This window comes from Bos taurus, chromosome 1, assembly GCF_002263795.3.
Source record: "Bos taurus isolate L1 Dominette 01449 registration number 42190680 breed Hereford chromosome 1, ARS-UCD2.0, whole genome shotgun sequence".
NCBI lineage: Eukaryota > Metazoa > Chordata > Mammalia > Artiodactyla > Bovidae > Bos > Bos taurus.
In genome coordinates, this window is record NC_037328.1 from 27551943 (window position 1) to 27576752 (window position 24810).

A 24810-nucleotide genomic window follows, 5' to 3' on the forward strand; every position below is an offset into this window, starting at 1 on the left:
TGTGCTGCAGTTCATGTGGTTGCAAAGAGTCAGACACGACTGAGCAACTGAACTGAACTGATACAGACCTTTGTCTGCAAAGTGGTGTCTGCTTTTTAATACAGTGTCTAGGTTTGTCATAGCTTTTCTTCAGAGGAGCAATGTCTTTTAATTTTGTGGCTGCAGTCACCATCTGCAGTGATTTTGGAACCCAAGAAAATAAAGACTATCGCTATTTCCATCATGAAGCACTGGGGTCAGATGCCACGATCTTCATTTTTTGAATGTTGAGTTTTAAGCCAGCTTTTTCACTCTCCTCTTTCACTTTCATCAAGAGGCTCTTTACTTCCTCTTTGCCTTCTGCCATAAGGGCAGTGTCATTTGCATATCTGAGATTATTGATATCTCCCCCTGCAATTTTGATTCCAGCTTGTGCTTCATCCAGCTAGGCATTTCAGATGATGTACTCTGCATATAAGTTAAATAAGCAAGGGGACAATATACAGCCTTGACATACTCCTTTCCCAATTTGGAACTAGTTTCTTGTTCCATGTCTGATTCTAACTGTTAACTTCCTGACCTGTGAGAAGAAAAAAACAGTGGTACATAATATTGCCATCTATTAAGGTAATCAGACATTTGCATGAGGTAATTTTCCCTGATGGCTCCATGGTTAAGAATCTGCCTACAAAGCAAGTGACACAGGAGACTTGGTTTCAATCCATAGGTAGCAAGATCCCCTGGATGAGGGCATGAACACCCTCTTCTAGAGTCTTGCTGGGAAAATCTCATGACAGAGGAGCCTGGCGTGCTATGGGCCATGTAGTTGCAAAAAGCTGGACACAAATGAGGCAACTGAGCATGCATGAACACCAGCTTTTTGATTTTCTAAAAGGGCCGTTTCCACAAAAACTTATCCTGCTTAACTTTTCTTCATGGCACTTTTACCTCTCCCGAAAGCCCATCCTGGATTCTATATAAGCCCATCCTGGATTCTATAAGTTTGTGATCCCCACAAACTTATGATGGTTCCACCTTATGATTTTCTTTTTTTTTTTGGCCTTTACCGTGGTTCAAAAGCAATACACATTTCGTAGAAACTATAATGTTGATCTGCTCATGGGTTAGATACTTTCTTGTGATGATGGACAGAGGCAGCCTGGCTCCCAGTCAACCACCAGATCACAGGATAAATAACCAATACATTTACAATTGGGCTTCCCAGGTAGCTCAGCTGCTAAATAATCTGCCTGCAATGCAGGAGATCCCGGTTTGATTCCTGGGTCAGAAGTTCCCCTGGAGAAGGGATAGGGTTACTCACTCCAGTATTCTTGAGCTTCTCTGGGGGCTTAGATGGTAAAGAATCCAACTGCAATGTGGGAGACCTGGGTTAGATACCTGTGTTGAGAAGATCCCCTGGAGGAGGGCATGGCAACCCATTCCAGTATTCTTGCCTAAAGAATCCGCATGGACAGAAAACCCTTCTGGGCTACAGCACAGAGATCTGTAAGAATCAGATTTGACTGGGTGACCAGCACAGCACACTTACAACTCATGGCTCAGTGGTAAGGAATCTGCCTGCAATGTAGGCAGTATGGATTCTATCCCTGGGTGGGGAAGATACCCTGGAGAAGGAAATGGCAGCTCGCTCAAGTATTTCTTGCCTGGGAAATCCCAAGGACAGAGGAGCCTGGCTGTCAGGGAGGAGGAAATCCCTCCTCCCAGAGGAGCCAATCCCTGGGCTTGTAAGAGTCAGAAATGACTTAGTGATTAAATCACCTCCCCTCTTACAATTCTGCACCCAGACAACCAGTCTGTTTTTCCCTTTTAGTACACTATTCAATAAATTACATGAGGTATTTAATACCTTGTAACAGGTTTTGTGTCAGATGATTTTGCCCAACGGTAGGCTAACATGAGTGTTCTGGTAAGCTGGGTTAAACTATGATGTTTGGTATGTTAGGTATAGTTAAGGCATTTCCTGTTTAAGATATTTTCAACTTACAATGTGTTTATTTAGACATAACTCTTGTAAGCTGAGAAATATCTGTATTTATTTTTTATTGTCCAGTTCTATTAGCTTTACCGTTAGAATGTAAACTCACGGAAGGAAGGAATTTTGTCTCTCTTCTTCAGCATCATATTCTAAATGGCTAGACTGGTGCTCATTAACTGTTGAATGACTGGATTAATGAATCGCAATGGAAGAGCAATGTTGGTATGATGGTGAGAGAAATGTTACAGATAAAATGAAAAGACTAATATAATTGAACATTTGTCTATTTGCACATCAAAAGTATTCATGAAGACTTGATTGGAATTTCATCTTTCTTATATATATATATAAAGCACCTACCATCGATAATATAAAGAAAAATTAGAACTAATAGGAAAATACTATAAATCAGCTTAAAATAATTTTTAAATCAGGAAAAACAATTCTGTGATAAGGACACAATAGACTGAGAACATAACAGGCAGGATAAATATGTTGAAGTCCATGAATACTGGGAAATGTATTAAATGAAAGAAGTCAAAAGCAAAGGTCATGAGATCAAAAGAGCAGATGAACTTAAGTAGGAAAGCCATTTTTGTTTGATATTTTAAGAAGAGAGAGTATCAAAATAAAGAAGAAATTCCTCTTTAAGTAATACATTTATCAGTCTTAAATAAAACCAAATATGATCCCCATTAAATTCTAGCCTACTCTGAGAGAATACTTACAAAATTATTTCCATAGTACCATTTTTTAACTTACTGTTGCAGCTACCTCCATAACTTAACATTTTTAAACATTTTTTGCATATTTAATATACTGGTCAACAGCTCATTTTCTATATTTTTATATTGCTTACTTTTGAGAATATATTTATCTATGTTGTAATTTATGACATCTTTTTAAAAAGGGAGATGATTAGTGGCCTGTGAATTCCAACTCGAGGAAAATCTGCATTATTAATTTCAAGAAGAAACTTTTTCTTTGTGATTATTTAAGCCAGACAAAATTTCAGTGTCACTGGGGAATTAATTCAGAGATGATTTAGGGATTTGCATAGTAATTGGTGTGACACATATGCCATACTGTCCGGGGCTATGGACACAGATGGTAATGAATATACTTGCCATAGTCTCTGAGATCAGTATAAAAATGTGATGAAACGGATTTTTTTTTTTTTTCATTTTTTGAGGTTTATAAGTAACCATGCTGGTTAATGAGCTAATTTAGATAGGCTTTAAACAAGAGTATAATCACATTAATGGCAATTATTAGAAAGTAGCACAGAATAAAGCTTTTTTAGCTCCCATTCCAAGTTTTAATTAGCAATTAAATGGAAAGTTATTTGACTTTTGATGAAGTTTCAATGTGTTCTTATATGTATATATGTAAAACAGTTTTAGAAGTATTATTTCCATACAAATGTCTCCAAAAGAAATTTCACCAAATATATTTCCAATAGTAAATATTCTAAAGAATACGTTTAGATGAAATACTGGAGATACAGCACAGTTATGAATATACTTACATGTAAATTAAAACCAGAAAGAGTTCTATATGAAAATGTCATCTAAATTTATCCTGATTTTTAAAGTACTGAATGATTTCTAACTCACATATTTGCTTTATTGTAATTGGGAAAGTGTCTAATGCATGTTGTGCCATAATGACTGTCACTTTTAATATAGAAAAATATTTAGAAGTGACAAAATAATTTAACAAATGAAAAACATTTAAATATTTTTTGCAGGCACCTCATTGTCTTTGCAGCCCTAAAATTTATATGGTAAATGTTTTTAAGTATAATGTTATTGCCAAGTATATATGAAAAATTAGAAAATGATATATATTTTAGCTTTAGATTTCAGTATGGATTTCAGTATTATTCTTAGTACCTCTGAACAAGTCCGTAGGAAAACCCATAAGAGAGAAAAAATATAGAAATGTTTACTATTCTGAGGGTTATCTAATTTCTTTTGAATCAAGATCAATTCATCAACAAAATATTTTTAAATGACATGGAAACTTAGTAGCTTACAATTTTCATGTGTGCCTATCAGTTCAGTTCAGCTCAGTCGTGTCCAATTCTTTGTGACCCCATGAATCTCAGCACACCAGGCCTCCATGCCCATCACTAACTCCCGGAGTTCACCCAGACTCACATCCATCGAGTCAGTGATGCCATCCAGCCATCTCATCCTCTGTCATCCCCTTCTCCTCCTGCCCTCTATCCCTCCCAGCATCAGAGTCTTTTCCAATGAGTCAACTCTTCGCATGAGGTGGCCAAAGTACTGGAGTTTCAGCTTTAGCATCATTCCTTCCAAAGAAATCCTAAGGCTGATCTCCTTCAGAATGGACTGGTTGGATCTCCTTGCAGTCCAAAGGACTCTCAAGAGTCTTCTCCAACACCACAGTTCAAAAGCATCAATTCTTTTGCGCTCAGCCTTCTTCACAGTCCAACTCTCACATCCATACATGACCACAGGAAAAACCATAGTCTTGACTAGATGGACCTTTGTTGGCAAAGTAACGTCTCTGCTTTTGAATATGCTATCTAGGTTGGTCATAACTTTTCTTCCAAGGAGTAAGCGTCTTTTAATTTCATGGCGACAGTCACCATCTGCGGTGATTTTGGAGTCCCAAAAAATAAACTCTGACACTGTTTCCACTGTTTCCCCATCTATTTCCCATGAAGTGATGGGACCAGATGCCATGACCTTTGTTTTCTGAATGTTGAGCTTTAAGCCAACTTTTTCACTCTCCTCTTTCACCTTCATCAAGAGGCTTTTTAGTTTCTCTTCACTTTCTGCCATAAGGGTGGTGTCATCTGCATATCTGAGGTTATTGATATTTCTCCTGGCAATCTGGATTCCAGCTATGGATCTTCCTAAATTCACATTCTATTTTACATGTTTATTTCCTGCTACCACCAGAGGCTTCCCTCGTGGCTCAGACTGGGGGAATCTGCCTGCAATAAGGGAGAGTCGGATTCGATCCCCAGCTGGAGAAGATGCCCTGGAGGAGGGCATTGCAACCCACTCCAAAATTCTTGCCTGAAGAATCCCATGGACAGAGAAGCCCAGCAGTCTACACAGTCCATGGGGCTGCAAAGATTTGGACACGATGGAACAACTATTTTTTTTCTTGCTAACACTGTCCACATCACCTCTCCAGGAATATGAGTATTATTCATGTAAGACACAGTCTGTAACTTAATCATCTTTAAACCCTATTTTTTTTTTTTAAGTTCCTGGAATGTAGAAGGTGCTCAATAAATACTTACTGGCTAAAGGAGTATACAGGAAAAATCACTTCAGTCGTGTTGGACTCTTTACGACCCTGTGGACTATAGCCTACCATGCTCCTCAATCCATGGGGATTCTCCAGGCAAGAATACTGGAGTGGGTTGCATGTCCTCTTTCAGGGAATCTTCCCAACCCAAGGATTGAACCCAGATCTTTTAAGTCTCCTACATTAGCAGGTGAATACTTTATCACTAGTGCTACCTGAGGAGCAAATCCAGTTTTACTTGCTATTATCTGCAATGAGAACATTTTCAAAGTAATAATTAGGGGGGTATTCATATTTAAAAAACTCTGATATTTTAGTAATTCCACTGGAAATTATATAAATTTCACAGAAATTGACAATACTTTTCAAATTATTATCAATCACAAAGTTTAACCAGTAAAACCACAATGCTTTAATAAATAAACTTTAAAGTATTTTTAAGTATGAAAATTGAAAAATATAATCTTAGCAATCCACAATACTTAGAAAATATGTACAATTCCATGGCACAGAATTAAGTACTAAAATACTAGCCTTAAAAATATACATACACACACACACACATATATATATATATATACGTATGTATCTATGTATAACTTGTACTCTATGCTACCCTGCTTTCTTCAGTAGAAGAAACAGAATATAACTTAATGCTTTCTTGATGACTTGGAGTCATTATGAACACATTATTAGTTATATGACATCATATACTATTACAGATATGATGTGACTAAAGATATTGACGATATGAATTCTGTTACTAGGTTTTAATAGTCTCATATAATGAGCTGCAAGGTACAGTGCAAACCAGCAATTGTTTTGTCTTCTTCCATATTTTAATCACTGTCTTTGGTGCTGTTATTATTTGCTAATTCCCTGTAATTAGTTAAGGGAAAATTCAGGCTATATTCAAAAATAAATCCTGAGGAAAACATAATCTACTTAAAAATTATCCATAGGTTTGGTACTTGGTACTTACAATGACCTCTAAAACAGTAGAAATTTCCCAAAACACTGGTACCTGCACATGTTACCAGATGTTTTATTTAACAGATTTGGAACTAAAAATCAATTTGGTTGTCATTCATTGCCCTTTTGAGGATTTAGCCATAAAATGAATCAATGAAAATAATAGAGAGATATACAAGAGTCTCTATTTAGCATTCAATATAAAAGGGATTTTTTGTAACATAAATCTATAAATGTGACAGGATTTTTTATATAGATTAATAGTTAATAGGTAAGTACACATATTCATAAACTCCTAAAAGTTCTTAAGGGTATATGCATGCATGCTCAGTCATGTTGGACACTTTGCGACCCCATGGACTGTAGCCCTCCAGGCTTTTCTGTCCATGGAATTTTCCAGGCAAGAATACTGGAGTGGCTTGTCATTTCTTAAATCAGGGGATCTTACTGACCCAGGGATCAAACCCACATCTCTTGCATCTCCTGCATTGGCAGGCAGATTATTTACCACTGAGTCATCTGGGAAGCCCTACTTGGTATTAAAAATATCCTATTAATAAGAATAATATATTCAAATGTTCTTTAAAAAGGTTATCAAATATTTTAAGGTAAATGTTTGAAAATATTTACTTCTTTTACATTTACATTTTCAAGATGCAAAAAATTTATGAATTGAAGAGAATTGCAGTTTGTCTATTATTTTTCCTGTCACTGATGAAGATAGCTGATCTAATTCTTTCATAGAATTGTATAATTTATATCAGTGTCATTTTTATTTATTCTATATTATTCTCAAGTAGTAAGCAACCTCACGTTGACCTTTACTCACTACCTGCTTTCTCATGAAAGGGCATCCTGTAATCTATAGACACATCTACAGAGGCCAGGAAGGTTAGGATGTGCTGTCTTCTTTGCAAAATGTCATCAGGTAGAAGATGCCCCAAGGAGAATACAAATCCTCCTTTTTGCTGTGGTCAAGCATCTCAATGATATCTTACTCTGCTCTTAGGTGCTGTCAACTGAGAGGAAATATAATCTTTGGGAAGTAAGAGAGGAAGAAATATTTGCAAACAAGTTCTCACTTTTAAGGTCTTTTCTCAGAAAGATATGCATTTAGTTCTTAATAAATTATTATTTCTTCATCTGTGCTTTCAGTATTCATTTTCATGCTGGAATCCAGAATTGAGCACAGTTAATAGATAAGGATTTGGCTTGTGAGAGTGCTTGAATGGAAAGAGTAGCCCTGGGTTCCGGCAAGCTATTTCTATTACCTATTAAAGCTCACTAATTTTTTTTTTCAACATCATAATTAAATAATTAATTTATTTTAATTATTCCTCTCACAGTTTGTTGTGATGGGGATAAAACATACAAAATAAACCAAAGGGGGAGAAAGGAAAAAAATCTGCATAGACAATCAAGTATGTCGATGCTGGTCTGCCCTGGCCTTGACTTGAGTGAACAACCTAAAGTTTCAAGCTTGTGATTTAATCAGACAAGTTCAGGGTGTAAGAATATTTAATTTCTAAGTGAGACCGTGAAACACTGCATTTATTTTTCTCAAGTTTACCAAACTCTTTTATAGCTTCAGAGCTTTTCTCATGTCCCTTCATTTTGGAATTACTTCTACCTTTTATTTTGATTGGAAGCCAACACCTATTTTTCCTTTTGAATTTACAAGAAAGCATTTCTATGACTGGAATTAAGTAAGCTCTGTAGCATGCAGGCTCCTGTGATAAATTCATTGCACTTGGTATATCAGCAAACTTCACCAAACCATATTGACCTTACCTGCTCACTTAGTCTAACTATTACGATGGTAAGACTTTCCCCACCAACTGCCCAGATGTCTCCAGCATTGTTCATTTATCTTTAATTTATAATAATGTATTATAAAGTACTCATTTATTTTTAATTTGTAAAATTTATTTTCAAATTTTATTTTCTATGTTTTTAATTTTTTTCTAAATAGAAATTAAATGAATGCATGTTGATGCTATTGTTCAAATATTACAAAAACATTTATATCTCTACTTAATACAGAGGTACTAGTTCCCCTAAAAGTAGTTCTCTCTGGTTATTCTATCAGTAGATTTTACGTTCCATTTAACATTTCAGGAACTTGCAACAGGAACGTGAGGCTCTCTGCCATCTCAGAAAAGCCCTAGTGTTTTCCCTAGTCTTCTATTCCTGACTCACACCAGCCAGTTTTAAGATGAAGATTTTTCTTTAATAAGATTTTAAACAAAATATTAAGCAAGTTTTCATAAGCTCAATCTATTCTAGTTATTATAATTAAGATTATTTTCTCTCTAAGTTTGTATATTGATATTTTCTATTCATTTGAAAAAAATGATGGAGATAAATGAGTTTTTTAATGGCCTTTATTTGGGGGAATAAAAGAGAGATAGTATTAATAAATAAACATTTTCTTTGGATCCTTCTCATTTTTGTGGTTGTTGATGCTGAATTGTCCTTGGCTTCTGAGATCTGTACTCTGAGAAGGGCATTTCTAGATCAGATGCTAAACATTGCTCCTGGCCATGAATCTTGGTGGATCCAATCACAGCAATATATCTAAAATGTTTGTTCAGAAGTAGATCTCAGAGTGATAAGTACATGGAAGTGACTAAGAAACAATAGTTTTCAAGTTCTTTTTGCAGTTTAGAGTTGTAATATGAATCTTATTTTCAAAAGGAAAGAGTAGCATCTTTTTAGTTCCAAATGAGTTCTTTGTGGCCTTACGGCTCAGGGGAGGCAAGCTTGCATTCCAGCGCTGCTCAGAGTGAGGGCTCAAATGTCTATGAGGAGGCTTCATTGCATTTGCTTTAGACACTTTAATGCCTTGCAGCCACTCAGGAGCTCAGCAAAAGAAAGTCCGTTATGATTATATGTTGGAGGAATAATGAAGTCATGTAAAGAAAAGAAAAAATACTACATAGATCACAATAGTGAAGGAACATAAATTCCCTTAAAACACCAGTTAGCAAATTTAAGTCTTATACCACTAACACTCATGTTGTCATCATGAAACTTCTGCAATTAATATTATTTTTTTACCATTTTTAATTCAAGATTTCTTTATCATTCAGGATGAGGAATTTCCATATTTTGTATGTAGCAAAGAGCAACATGTTGATTAAGACAGTTTGAAAGGAAATTGTAAGGTATTTTTGAATTAGCCCTCTTTACTATGTCTGAAAATTCATATATTTATTTTTAATATTGTATATCTACTATCTTATAATCTTTTCTTCCCAAATGTAATATATTGACCATATAAAATGCTTCTTGTTTATATTTTTCAAATATTATAAAACAGTTATATATTAGTAAATATTTTTAGTCATATAAAAATTAATTATTTCCCTTGACTCAGCATATACCTTTATAACTATGAAATTACTACCACTTTAGTGGCTTAAATTGAAGAGATAAAACTTTGAAGAAGATTTTTACCATTTAGTACATAATGAGACTTTCAGTTCAGTTCAGTTCAGTCGCTCAGTCGTGTTCGACTCTTTGCGACCCCATGAATCGCAGCCCGCCAGGCCTCCCTGTCCATCACCAACTCCCGGAGTTCACCCAGACTCACATCCATCGAGTCAGTGATGCCATCCAGCCATCTCATCCTCTGTCATCTCCTTCTCCTCCTGCCCTCTATCCCTCCCAGCATCAGAGTCTTTTCCAATGACTCAACTCTTCGCAGTAGGTGGCCAAAGTACTGGAGTTTCAGCTTTAGCATCATTCCTTCCAAAGAAATCCCAGGGCTGATCTCCTTCAGAATGGACTGCTTGGATCTCCTTGCAGTCCAAGGGACTCTCAAGAGTCTTCTCCAACACCACAGTTCAAAAGCATCAATTCTTTGGCGCTTAGCCTTCTTCACAGTCCAGCTCTCACATCCATACATGACCACAGGAAAAACCATAGCCTTGACTAGACGAACCTTTGTTAGCAAAGTAATGTCTCTGCTTTTGAATATGCTATCTAGGCTGGTCATAACTTTCCTTCCAAGGACTAAGCGTCTTTTAATTTCATGGCTGCAGTCACCATCTGCAGTGATTTTGGAGCCCCAAAAAATAAACTCTGACACTGTTTCCACTGTTTCCCCATCTATTTCCCATGAAGTGATGGGACCAGATGCCATGATCTTCGTTTTCTGAATGTTGAGCTTTAAGCCAACTTTTTCACTCTCCTCTTTCACTTTCATCAAGAGGCTTTTTAGCTCCTCTTCACTTTCTGCCATAAGGGTGGTGTCATCTGCATATCTGAGGTTATTGATATTTCTCCCGGCAATCTTGATTCCAGCTTGTGTTTCTTCCAGCCCACCGTTTCTCATGATGTACTCTGCATATAAGTTAAATAAGCAGGGTGACAATATACAGCCTTGACATACTCCTTGTCTTATTTGGAACCAGTCTGTTGTTCCATGTCCAGTTCTAACTGTTGCTTCCTGACCTGCATACAGGTTTCTCAAGAGGCAGGTCAGGTGGTCTGGTATTCCCATCTCTTTCAGAATTTTCCACAGTTTATTGTGATCCACACAGTCAAAGGCTTTGTCATAGTCAAGAAAGCAGAAATATATTTTTTTTCTGGAACTCTCTTGCTTTTTCAATGATCCAGCAGATGTTGGCAATTTGATATTGGGTTCCTCTGCTTTTTCTAAAACCAGCTTGAACATCTGGAAGTTCACGGTCCACATATTGCTGAAGCCTTTAAAAGTATTCTAAAATCAAAACATATGTACGGCATTTAATAGGAGCAAACTAACCTACGTGGGAAAAGAATTTGAAAAAGAATAATAGGCACAAATTAAACTCATAGTTTAAGCCAACTAACTCCTCTCCTTATTTAGGCATTAGATGAAAGAAATGCACAGAGCTTTTTATTTAATTAAAGAAAATTATAACTGATATATCATCAATAAATATTAGCTAACTGATCATAAAATTACTTTAAAGCACCACATATGATCACTTAGTACCATTATCATTATAGCATTGTAACCAATCTTTTCCAAATCCCAATTTTATTTGCAGTTTTGATAAATATGTTTTCTAGTAAATGATCCAGAGACATATGCTTTGCTATGGGATTGTGGCATTTAGTTACATCCCTCTAGCTTCATTTACTGCTCACAGTCCTGCTATTTTTGTGTCTCCAACACCCCCAATCAAAGAGCTTATTATAGCATTGATTCTTCAATTTCCTCTGTCTGAGTTTCCTGCAACCACTATCTTTGAGAAGAAACTGAAGTGGAGAGCAGAAATGTGCTTGAGATGGACTTCAACCCTATGGGAATCATTTTCTCTCATCAAAAGCAGGCTCCTTTTCCCAATCTTGGCTTCTATCTGAGAATCACCATTCCAACACTGGGATGGATTAGGCAGTGGTTATTAAAATGCACTTTGGAAAAGTGCTTTGGAAAAGGAAATGACAATCGCCTCTAGTATTCTTGCCTGGGAATTTCCATGGACAGAGGAGCCTGGCATGATACAGTCCAAGGGGTCACAAAGACTCAGACGTGACTTAATGACTAAATAGCAGAAGCCACAGCCAATCACTAAAGAATGTAGCTGTTCTCAGCAGCACAGTAACTGAGCTTCAGTTTGGTGTCCACACAGGAAGAAACAGGCATTCCTGAGTCCTCCCCAGTCTTCTCAGACCTCTACACAAAGGTAGCCCCAGTCCTATGCTTTGGCACAGGAATCCTGACAACACTGAATGTTGTGTGCATGGGAAAATGAGCCAGTAGTAGCCACAGTCTTTCAGAATGTAGGCTCTGGGAGGGGAAAGGAAACATAAAGAGGAAAGCGACTTGGCCAGTTGGATTAGGTGACTCCTTCCAGCCTTCCAGATTCTGGGTTGCATTCATAGCAACCAGACTAAAGATGCAAAAAGCTTAGGAGCAAACAAATCTATGCATATTGGCATAGGCTTGGTGACATCATTCACAAAGTTGATTTGCGTAGAAATGCCCATGCTACATCTCCTTTTCATCATACTATTTCATCTTTGTATACTTGTTTCTTGGAAAAACCCAAAGTGAGGCATCTTGACTTACTAGCTTTTAAAGTCCACCTTCCCCATGAGATTAATTAAACAATGTTCGTTAAACGCTTATGTGAGGTAAGGATCACATGGAAATGCCAGATCTTGGAAGGTTGGGCTGTACTTTCCCAGCCAGGATGATGGGTTTTATATTTTGCTCACTTTAAAGCTTGTAGTACATAAGCCTACCCAGTCAGTAGAAGTGAGGGGTTCTGACTCAGAAAGGTCTCCTTAGTTATCAAAGATACATGAAGAAAGGAAGTTTTGGCTAGAATCCTTCTTGAGAATTTTCTTGCTGAGGGATGCACTGAGGCAGTGTATCTCTGAGAGTGGAGTCTTAATAGAGATGCAGATTCTCAGGTTCCATCCCACGTGTGCTGAATCAGAAACTGAGGGGCTGGAGAGCAGTGATCTTCTTACAACTACACGAGAAGTTGCCAAAAAACTCAATGTCAGCCATTCTAGAATAGTCATTCAGCATTTGAAGCAAATTGAAAAGGTGAGAAAACTCAGTAAGTGGTTGCCTCAAGAGCTGACTGAAAATGAAAACAATCATCATTCTGCAGTGCTATCTTCTCTTATTCTATGAAACAACAATGAACCATCAGATTGTGACATGTGACAAAAAGTGGATTTTATAGGACAACTGGATTTTATAGGATGGCCAGCTCAATGATTAGACTGAGGAGAAGCTCCAAAGCACCCTCTAAAGACAAACTTACACACACACAAAGTCATGGTCACTGTTTGCTGGTCTGTTGTCTGTCTGAACTACTATAGCTTTCTGAATCCTGACAAAACCATTACATCTGAGAAGTGTGCTCAGCAAATCAATAAGATGCACCAAAAACTGCAATGTCTGCAGCTGGCATTGGTCAACAGAAAGGGCCCAATTCTTCTCCAAGATAATGCTTGAATGCACATGGCACAACCAATGCTTCAGAAGTTGAAAGAATTGAGCTACAAAGTTTTGTTTCATCCGCCATATTCACCTGAACTCTCAACAATGGAATACCACTTCTTCAAGCATCTCAGCAACTTTTTGCCAGAAAAATGGTTTCTACAACCAGCAAGATGCAGAAAATGCTTTCCAAGAGTTTGTGGAATCCTGAAACTCTGATTTTTACACTACAGGTATAAAACAACTTATTTCTCTGCAAAAATGTATCGATTGTAATTGTTCCTTTTTTGATTAATAAAAATATGTTTGAGCCTAGTTATAATGATTTAATACTCATCCTCAAAACTGCAGTTACTTTTGTCCCACCCTTATCTTTTAAACACATATGTGCCAGAGAATCACCTAATAGAGGATGAAGGATACACAGCGAAACAAAAATAAGCCACTAACAAATCTAGAGACTGGTGACCCAGTGGTCAAGAATCTGTCTGCCAGTGCAGAAGACATGGATTCAATCCCTGGGTTGTGAAGATCCCCTGGATTAGGAAATGGCAACCCACTCCAATATTTTTGCTTGGGAAATTTCATGGACAGAGAGGAATGTGATGGACTACAGTCCATGGGGTCACAAAAGTGTTGGATATGACTTAACAACTAAACAACAAAAAGTCTACTCTCCTAACCTGAAGACTTCATTGCCCCACTCTCTCCCTCAAGAAAAAAAACCACTGATGACTTGAGCCTTGTGATTACACTAGCAAAGCAGAGTGAACCCCAGAGATCACTCATCTGTGTGCACAGAGGCTGATGATGCCAATCCAAGGAATTACGTAAAGTGTTGTCAGAAAGTGTTTGCATAAACCTTTGCAGTGAAGACACACATCTAATATGGACATAAAGGATGCTCTGAATTCTTGCAGCTGAAATCATGGGGTGCTTGGGCTTTGGACCCACTGTTTTTGGTTCAAATCCCAGCTCAGGTGCTTCAATCATGTGTGACCTTAGGCGGTAATTTGCTTAAGCCTTAGTTTTCTTATCTATAAAATCAGAGAGATAATCTAATTCACAAGGTTGCTGAGAGGATGCAAAGAGAGGAATGGATGTAAATGTTAGGACGGTGTCAGGCATGCTGTGTGGTTTTAGGAAATGTTAGCTCTGGCAAAGCTGTGTTTTTCAGATCATGCCCACAACTGTTTGTTCATGTGTGAAATCAATTTACTGGTTGTAACAGCATCTTTTGAAAGACATTTTAAAAATTGCATTATACCATGTAAACAAACACAATAGCTTTTCTCCAATTTCTTTGGACTCCTAAAGACAATGCATAGTTTATCTAAAGTCAAGAATTTTTTTCTTAGGTTAAATCTCTGCACGGTGCTTTGTTGGTTATATAGTCATTTGTCAGCCCACCCCCCCTACCCAAAAAAAAAAGGGGGGCTAATAGTCTAGGAAAAGTAGAATTTGAATTTTTGTAAAATCCATTCAAATGTAATTTAATAAAGAAAGAAAAGTAAAGTTAAAGAACACTTTTTAAAATAAAATCAATTAAGGAGACTTTTGTCCATGAACACAAAATAATTTACTTCATCCCTAAAATTGGTAAGGAGTTTTTGTATTAGCATTTTTTTCCTTTTTAATGAAATGCTATTCTGAGTAAAATATTCTTTAATCAGAGTTGATGTTTCATGTTATATAAGGAACATCAATAACAATGCAATCTAGCAATGGAATAGAGAAGTCTCATTATGGTGCCCTTGCTCAGACCTTAATTTTGAACTTGACCAGGATATTCATTAAAAATAGTCAATGCAAATTCTGATTCCAAAATAGGTTGATCCTTCTTACCTCACCTAGATGTGGTCTTGGTTTAATAAGTAAGGCAGGGAAAAACAAAAGGGAAAGTAAGAAATTAATGGCATTCCCTAGATGTTGAGATATAGAGATCTTGTTTAAACAGGAAGCTCATGTTAACTCAAGAGTTTAGTGAAAATGAATAATCAGCAAAGTCACATTTTGTTGACCATAAAAATCAATTCTTTTGTCTTTTAAAAAATGTAAATCATTTGCTTGGAAACATTAACTTTTAGGCAATATATTCATTGATTCATTCTTTCTTTTATGCATTCATGGAACAAATATTTGAGCTCTATTATACCAACTATGAGTGAAAGCTGATACCTAGCCTTGATTAACTCACAAGATAGGGAAACTATACTTACAGGTATGTACATTAAAGACAGTATTAAATTTTATATGTGTGACTGCTAGCTATATGTTTGATATAGAGCAAATATTTAGGAGGTAACCTGTGCTGACAGACAAGTGCCAAAGAGCATACTACTCACTTAATTAAAATTAGTCATAGTACTCCTCATCAACCCAAGATGGAAAACCGATAAGAATGGAATTTCTTTTATTAAAGCTTAGGTGAATGTCCTGGAAACATTTGCCACATGTTTCCATTAGGTTCTTGGCACAAGGCTTTGGATCATTTGAAGACAATATAAATAAAGGACTATTTACAAAAGGGTGTTTCTAGATTGTTGTTGTTCAGTCACTAATTCAGTTCAGTTCAGTTGCTCAGTTGTGTCTGACTCTTTGCAGCCCCATGGACTGCAGCATGCCAGGCCTCCCTGTCCATCACCAGCTCCTGGAGTTTACTCAAACTCATGTCCATTGAGTCAGTGGTGCTATGCAATCACCTCATCCTCTGTCACCCCCTTCTCCTCCTGCCTTCGAGCTTTACCCAAATCAGGGTCTTTTCCAATAAGTTGTCTCTTCACATTAGGTGGCCAAAGTATTGGAGCTTCAGCATCAGTCCTTCCATAATCTCTGTTCATTTCCAAGGCAAACCATTGAATATCATGGTAATCCAAGTCTATGCCCTGACCAGTAACACTGAAGAAGCTGAAGTTGAACGGTTCTATGAAGGCCTACAAGACCTTCTAGAACTAATACCCAAGAAAGATGTCCATTTCATTATAGGGGACTGGAATGCAAAAGTAGGAAGTCCAAAAACACCTGGAGTAACAGGCAAATTTGGCTTTGGAGTACAGAATGAAGCAGGGCAAAGGCTAATAGAGTTTTGCCAAGAGAATGCACTGGTCATAGCAAACACCCTCTTCCAACAACACAAGAGAAGACTCTACACATGGACATCACCAGATGGTTGACAAAAAATCAGATTGATTATATTCTTTGCAGCCAAAGATGGAGAAGCTCTATACAGACAGCAAAAACAAAACCGGGAGCTGACTGTGGCTCAGATCATGAACTCCTTATTGCCAAATTAACACTGAAATTGAAGAAAACAGGGAAAACCACTAGACCATTCAGGTATGCCCTAAATCAAATCCCTTATGACTATATAGTGGAAGTTAGAAATAGATTTAAGGGACTAGATCTGATAGACAGAGTGCTGGATGAACTATGAACAGAGGTTTGTGACATTGTACAGGAGACAGGAATCAAGACCATTCCCAAGAAAAAGAAATGCAAAAAAGAAAGATGACCCAGAGGGATGGTATGGGGAAGGAGGTGGGAGGGGGGTTCAGGATTGGGAACAAAAACAACAGAATGGGAAAGACTAGGAATCTCATCAAGAAAATCAGAGATACCATAGGAACATTTCATGCAAAGATGAGCTCGATAAAGGACAGAAATGGTATGGACCTAACAGAAGCAGAAGATATTAAAAAGAGATGGCAATAATACACAGAAGAACTGTACAAAAACAATCTTCACGACCCAGATAATCACGATGGTGTGATCACTGACCTAAAGCCAGACATCCTGGAATGTGAAGTCAAGTGGGCCTTAGAAAGCATCACTACGAACAAAGCTAGTGGAGGTGATGGAATTCCAGTTGAACTCTTTCAAATCCTGAAAGATGATGCTGTGAAAGTGCTGCACTCAATATGCCAGCAAATTTGGAAAACTCAGCAGTGGCCACAGGACTGGAAAAGGTCAGTTTTCTTTCCAATCCCATAGAAAGGCAGTGCCAAAGAATGCTCAAACTACCGCACAATTGCACTCATCTCACACACTAGTAAAGTAATGCTGAAAATTCTCCAAGCCAGGCTTCAGCAATATGTGAACCGTGAACTTCCTGATGTTTAAGTTGGTTTTAGAAAAGGCAGAGGAATCAGAGGTCAAATTGCCAACATCCGCTGGATCATAGAAAAAGCAAGAGAGTTCCAGAAAAGCATCTGTTTCTGCTTTATTGACTATGCCAGAGCCTTTGACTGTGTGGATCACAATAAACTGTGGAAAATTCTGAAAGAGATAGGAATACCAGACCACCCGATCTGCCTCTTGAGAAATCTGTATGCAGGTCAGGAAGCAACAGTTAGAACTGGACATGGAACAACAGACTGGTTCCAAATAGGAAAAGGAGTTCGTCAAGGCTGTATATTGTCACCCTGTTTATTTAACTTATATGCAGAGTACATCATGAGAAACACTGGGCTGGAAGAAACACAAGCTGGGATCAAGACTGCTGGGAGAAATATCAATAACCTCAGATATGCAGATGACACCACCCTTATGGCAGAAAGTGAAGAGGAGCTAAAAAGCCTCTTGATGAAAGTGAAAGCGGAGAGTGAAAAAGTTGGCTTAAAGCTCAACATTCAGAAAACGAAGATCATGGCATCCAGTCCCATCACTTCATGGGAAATAGATGGGGAAACAGTGGAAACAGTGTCAGACTTTATTTTTCTGGGCTCCAAAATCACTGCAGATGGTAACTGCAGCCATGAAATTAAAAGACACTTACTCCTTGGAAGGAAAGTTATGACCAACCTAGATAGCATATTCAAAAGCAGAGACATTACTTTGCCAACAAAGGTCCATCTAGTCAAGGCTATGGTTTTTCCTGTGGTCATGTATTGATGTGAGAGTTGGACTGTGAAGAAGGCTGAGTGCCGAAGAATTGATGCTTCTGAACTGTGGTGTTGGAGAAGACTCTTGAGAGTCCCTTGGACTGCAAGGAGATCGAACCAGTCCATTCTGAAGGAGATCAGCCTTAGGATTTCTTTGGAAGGAATGATGCTAAAGCTGAAACTCCAGTACTTTGGCCACCTCATGCGAAGAGTTGAGTCATTGGAAAAGATTCTGATGCTGGGAGGGATTGGGGGCAGGAGGAGAAGGGGACGTCAGAGGATGAAATGGCTGGATGGCATCACTGACTCGATGGACGTGAGTCTGGGTGAACTCCGGGAGTTGGTGATGGACAGGGAGGCCTGGCGTGCTGGGATTCATGGGGTCGCAAAGAGTCGGACATGACTGAGCGACTGATCTGATCTGAAGTGTACACCTGAGGTGGATTCATGTTGATGTATGGCAAAACCAATACAATATTGTAAAGTAATTGGCCTCCAATTAAAATAAATAAATTTAAAAATAAAGAAAAATGGCTGTCTGATGAGGCCTTACAAATAGCTGTGAAAAGAAGGGAAGCAAAAAGCAAAGGAGAAAAGGAAAGATATGCCCATTGGAATGTAGAGTTCCAAAGAATAGCAAGGAGAGATAAGAAAGTCTTCCTCAGTGACAGTGCAAAGAAAAAGAGGAAAACAATAGAACAGGAAAGACTAGAGATCTCCTCAAGAAACTTAGAGATACCAAGGGAAATTTTTCATGCAAAGATGGGCTCAATAAAGGACAGAAATGGTATGGACCTAACAGAAGCAAAAGCCATTAAGAATACATGGCAAGAATACACAGAAAAACTGTACACAAAAGATCGTCACGACCCAGATAATCATGATGGTATAATCACTAACACTCACCTAGAGCCAGACATCCTGGAATGTGAAGTCAAGTGGGCCTTAGGAAGCATCAGTACGAACAAAGTTAGTGGAGGTGATGGAATTCCAGTTGAGCTATTTCAAATCCTAAAAGATGATGCTGTGAAAGTGCTGCACTCAATATGTCAGCAAACTTGGAAAGCTCAGCAGTGGCCACAGGACTTGAAAAGGTCAGTTTTCATTCCAATCTCAAAGAAAGGCAATGCCAAAGAATGCTCAAACTACTGCACAATTGCACTCATCTCACACGCTGGTAAAGTAATGCTGAAAATTCTCCAAGCCAGGCTTCAGCAATACATGAACTGTGAACTTCCTGATGTTCAAGCTGGTTTTGGAAAAGGCAGAGGAACCAGAGATGAAATTGCCAACAATTGCTGGAAAAAGCAAGAGAGCTCTAGAAAAGCATCTGTTTCTGCTTTATTGACTATGCCAAAGCCTTTGACTGTCTGGATCACAATAAACTGTGGAAAATTCTGTAGGAGGTGGGGATATCAGACCACCTGACCTGCCTCTTGGGAAACATATATGCAGGTCAGGAAGCAACAGTTAGAACTGGACATGGAACAACAGACTGGTTCCAAATAGGAAAAGGAGTACATCGAGGATGTATACTGTCACCCTGCTTATTTAACTTATATGCAGAGTACATCATGAGAAAAGCTGGGCTAGAGAAAGCATAAGCTGGAATCAAGATTGCCGGGTGAAATATCAATAACCTTAGATATGCAGATGACACCACTCTTATGGCAGAAAGTGAAGAAAAACTAAAGAGCCTCTTGATGAAAGTGAAAGTGGAGAGTGAAAAAGTTGGCTTAAAGCTCAACATTCAGAAAACTAAGATCATGGCATCTGGTCCCATCACTTCATGGCAAATAGATAGGAAAACAGTGGAAACAGTGTCAGAGTTTATTTTTTGGGGCTCCAAAATCACTGCAGATGGTGACTGCAGCCATGAAATTAAAAGACGCTTAGTCCTTGGAAGGAAAGTTATGACCAACCTAGATAGCATATTCAAAAGCAGAGACATTACTTTGTCAACAAAGGTCCATCTAGTCAAGGCTACTTTTTTTTCCAGTAGTCATGTATGGATGTGAGAGTTGGACTATAAAGAAAGCTGAGCGCCAAAGAATTGATGCCTTTGAACTGTTGTGTTGCAGAAGACTCTTGAGAGTCCCTTGGACTGCAAGGAGATCCAACCAGTCTATCCTAAGGGAGTTCAGTCCTGGGTGTTCATTGGAAGGACTGATTTTGAACCTGAAGCTCCAATACTTTGGCCACCTGATGCAAAGAGTTGACTCATTTGAATAGACCCTGATGCTGGGAAAGATTGACGGCAGGAGGACAAGGGGACAACAGAAGATGAGATGGTTGGATGGCATCACCGATTCAATGGACATGGGTTTGGGTGAACTCCAGAAGTTGGTGATGGACAGGGAGGCCTGGTGTGCTGCATTTCATGGGGTCGCAAAGAGTCAGACACGACTGAGAGACTGAACTGAACTGAACTGAATACAAGAACAGGATTTTATATAAAAAATTGAGTAGGGAGTTTGCTGCTTGGTTAGAGCAGGGTTCAGTTCAATTCAGTTCAGTTCAGTGGCTCAGTTCTGTCCAACTCCTTGCGACCCCATGACTGCAGTTTGCCAGGCCTCCTTGTCCATCACCAACTACTGGAGTCTATGTAAACTCATGCCCATCGCATCAGTGATGCCATCCAACCATTTCATCCTCTGTCTTCCCCTTCTCTTCATGCCTTCAGTCTTTCCCAGCATCAGGGTTTTTTTTCCCATGAGTTGGTTCTTCATATCAGGTGGCCAAATTATTGGAATTTAAGCTTCAGCATCAGTCCTTCCAATGAATATTCAGGATTGCTTGCCTTTAAGATTGACAGGTTGTATCTCCTTGCAGTTCAAGGGACTCGCAAGAGTCTTCTCCAACACAACAGTTCAAAGACATCAATTCTTTGGCATTCAGATTTCTTTATAGTCCAAATCTCACGTCCATAGTTGACTACTGGAAAAACCATAGCTTTTAAAGGGACCTTTGTTGGCAAAGTAATGTCTGTGCTTTTTAATATGTTGTCTAGTTTTTTCATAGCTTTTCTTCCAAGAAGCAGGTTATGGAGGTAGTTGCAACAGTAAGTAAAAAAAAAAAATGGTACTATGAAAATAATTTTTCAGTATTCTGTCAGAGTAGGCTAGAATTTAATGGGGATCGTATGTGGTTTGATTAAGACTGATAAATGTATTACTTAAAGAGTATTTTCCTCTTTATTTTGATACTCTCTCTTTAAAATATCAATTAAAAATGGCTTTTAATTTCATGGCTGTAATAACCATACAGTGATTTTGGATCCCAAGAAAATAGTCTGTCAGTGTTTCCATTGTTTCCCCATCTATTTGCCATGAAGTGATTGGACTGGATGCAATGATCTTAGTTTTCAGAATGTTGAATTTTAAGCCAACTTTTTCACTCTCCTCTTTCACTTTTATGAAGAGGAACTTTATAAAGAACTTCCAGAAAGAGGATCTTTCTGTCATAAGGGTGATGTCATCTGCATATCTGAGGTTATTGATATTTTTCCTGGCAATCTTAATTCTAGCTTGTTTTTCATCCAGCCTAGCGTTTCTCATGATGTACTCTACATATAAGTTAAATAAGCAGGGTGACAATATACAGCCTTGATGTACTCCTTTCCCTATTTGGAACCAGTCCATTGTTCCATGTCCAGTTCTTTTTTTTTTTTGTATTTTTTTTAATTTATTTACTTTTTTCCATGTCCAGTTCTAACTGTTGCTTCGTGACCTGGATACAGGTTTCTCAAGAGGCAGGTCAGTGGTCTGGTATTCCCATCTCTTTAAGAATTTTTCACAGTTTGTTGTGATCCACACAGGCAAAGGCTTTGGAGTAGTCAGTAAAGCAAAAGTAGATGTTTTTCTGGAACTCTCTAGCTTTTTTGCTTTCCTTATATTGAAGCTATATATTGGAGCTGAGGGAGGTAACCTGTGCTGAGCAGACAAGCGCCAGCGGGTTGTCTCCGGCCTTCCATTGCTGGGAGAATGGGACTAGCAAACTCAGTTTTCTTTTTTGCTTGAGTGATTCCCTTTTGGGTCTAATCTGGTTACTTTAAAACACCCGTTCATAGGTTCTTTCTTTTCTTTATGTTCTTCAAATAGTACCACATTTTCATAGCTGGAGACTTTATTCTCTTATTTTTGTTTATTTTTAATTAAAAAAAATATTGGCACCACTGCATGGCATATGGGGTCTTAGTTCCCCAACCAGAGATCAAATCTGCACCTCTTGCACTGGAAGTTTGAAGTCTGAAGCACTGGACTGCCAGGAAAGTCCCTTTTTATTCTTCAGGAGCAGAAAGATTTGACAGTTGTTGTTTTTATGCTCCAGTGCTTGTCTTGACAAATAGTAAACCAAACAGTAAACCTTGACAAATAGTAAACAGAGGTTTACAAAAGGAAGTGGTAGAGATGTAAATGCCAAGAGGAGAGAAGCAGTGTTTCATAATCTGGTAAATATTTCAGGTTCTGATGGATAGCATATTTTCAGTTGTTTGTTTTTTGCTAGTCTCCCTGCCTTACATCCTCTTTTCCCCTGGCCATATTAAATGATTCATATTAAATGAACAAAAAGTAAGCCCCAGTAGCTGCATTCATCTCTCTTACACTTATCTTGCTCAGTGCTCGGTTGCTCAGTCATGTCTGACTCTGAGACCCCATGGAATGTAGCCTGCCAGGTTCCTCTGTCCATGGAATTTCTCAGGCAAGAATAATAGAGTGGGTTGTCATTTCCTCCTCCAGGGGATCTTCCTGACCCAGGAATTGAACCCACATCTCCTGCATTTGCAGGTGGATTCTTTACTGCTGAGTCTTTGAGGAATAGTTCTACAGTGTCCATGGTTGCCTCAGGCCAGGAACCCTGACTGAGTTGTTCACCTTATGTTTTGCTTTAAGCATTTCTTGTATTTTCCTTTCATTTGTGGGGGTTATCTTCCTACACTTTAGTTTCTACTTTTCATTTTATTTTAGTATTACTTCACTTTCTTATCCTTCTGCTAGAGCTAGTGAAATGAAGTGAAGTCTCTCAGTCGTGTCCGTCTCTTTGCAACCCCATGGACTGTAGCCTACCAGGCTCTGAGGAGCCTCTCAGTCCATGGAATTTTCCAGGCAAGAGTACTGGAATGGGTTGCCATTTCCTTCTCCAGGGGATCTTCCCAACCCAGGGATCGAACCCTGGTCTCCCACATTGCAGGCTTTGCTGTCTGAGCCACCAGGGAAGCCAGGGCTAGAGCTATCTAATACTCAAATCTGAACATATTTATTGCTTACAAACTCTGAAAAATTTTACTGCCTTTTGTATTTTCGTCGTGTGTTTGTCAGCATCCTCAATGCAACTGTAAATTTCCTCATTCATTTAGCATCCAACAGTGAGCATAACGACAGGACTTGATTATTCACTTGGTAAGATAATATAAAATTATGTTTAAGATTTGAGTCTTGAGTACTTTCTTTTCATAAATATGTGCTGAACTGTAACCCAGTTCTGTTCTCCCTATGTAGATGTATAATTGAGGGAAAAAAAATCACAGAAAATATTGTAAAAATAATCATAGAGAAATACTTTCTCTTATTCATGTGCTTCTGGAATTCTAATGACGTTCACTGACATCACACAGAGGCTGAAAGAGAGAATAATGATTTTATATTAAAGTTTCTTTTGAATAAACTTTCAAATGCCAGAAATCATGTTTTTTTACATTTCTTTGTTTCATAATAGCTGCTTAGCACTCTATTAAGCATCATGTTTCTTAGCATAATTATTGAATACAATGTTTGAAGACTTGCTTAAGGCTGAAAACCTGGTTTCTGGAAATAACCTCTCCAACGCGACTCAGATACACGATTGAACTTCAAGTAGGTTGAGACTACAGGACTCATTCTGCGCTGCATCTATTGATGGTAGGTGGGAAGTAAAGCACATAACTCTAGATCCAGGCAATGTCCACATGTTTGAAGGTGTCCAAGGACAACCCAAGCTCTTCATACTATGATAGACACACAGACATACAGACACACACACATGAAATTGTTTCATAAAGGACCTTTTAAATTTAAATAGGCGTGTTTTGAAAATAAGCTCCAGTAACTATCATGATTAATATTTTTTCTTCTGATATAGATAATAGCCAGTGTTATATAGCAACATATACTCCCATATGTTCACACACACACACACGATCACAAATCATTTATTCTTGCAAAAAGACCAAAATTAATATGTTTACCTTCAACTAAGAGACAGCTTATGAACTAGGAAAACATGTGCTATTATATAACCATTATTCTCAGTAAATATTTGCTTGGTGCTGCTGATTTGATTAACTCTCTGTGAAAGAAAAAAGAAAAGTCGCTCAGGCGTGTCCGACTCTTTGCAACCCCATGGACTGTAGCCTACCAGGTTCCTCTGTCCGTGGGATTTTCCAGGCAAGAGTATTGGAGTGGGTTGCCATTTTCTTATCCAGGGGATCTTCCTGACCCAGGGACTGAACCCAGGTCTCCCACGTTGCAGACAGACGCTTTACTGTCTGAGCCACCAGAGAAGCCTCTCTGTAACTGTCTGTGACTCACCTCCAAATGTTATGCCCAATATTCATCATTTGAGTTGGCACAATACTAGTTCTTCCAGGTAAACACTCCTATAGTACTTTGTTTTATTTATATTCTAATATCATATCATGATATTGTAATTATTTACTTACATGTATGATTACATCCAAAACTGTGAGCTTCTCAACGCAAAAA